Source organism: Colobus angolensis, unplaced genomic scaffold, assembly GCF_000951035.1.
Source record: "Colobus angolensis palliatus isolate OR3802 unplaced genomic scaffold, Cang.pa_1.0 Scaffold413, whole genome shotgun sequence".
Taxonomy (NCBI): Eukaryota; Metazoa; Chordata; class Mammalia; order Primates; family Cercopithecidae; genus Colobus; species Colobus angolensis.
In genome coordinates, this window is record NW_012117522.1 from 1,819,344 (window position 1) to 1,819,683 (window position 340).

The window sequence follows — 340 nt, forward strand, 5'->3', positions numbered from 1 at the left end:
CTCTCCAGCCCATGAGGAGTTCAAGACGATGCTGCTGATCGCTCATTACTATGCCACCCGCTCTGCGGCCCAGAGTGTCAAACAGCTGGTGAGATAGATGTAGGAGGGCAGAGGAGCACTCAGTCAGAAGGGCTCATTCGCAGATATATAAAGCTGAATTGATTCACATTCTGGATTCTTCAGCTTGGGCTCTGGAATCTCCCCACCTCTTTCAGCTTCTCTTCTGTCTAAACAAATCTTTAGCGCTTGCTGAGGTTTTCTTCTTCTGACCTTCTTAGGGCTCTGTGCCCACACAGCCTCAGCCTCATTATGTTTAAACATCCAAATCCCATGATTTATT

General features: G+C 47.6%; 1 protein-coding gene across 1 annotated transcript in view; it reads left to right on the plus strand.

The window, feature by feature from the left end:
• Window positions 1–340, plus strand: part of LOC105521955 (intraflagellar transport protein 172 homolog) — a 65,677-nt gene that overhangs the window by 65,022 nt on the left and 315 nt on the right. The window lies entirely within an intron of this gene.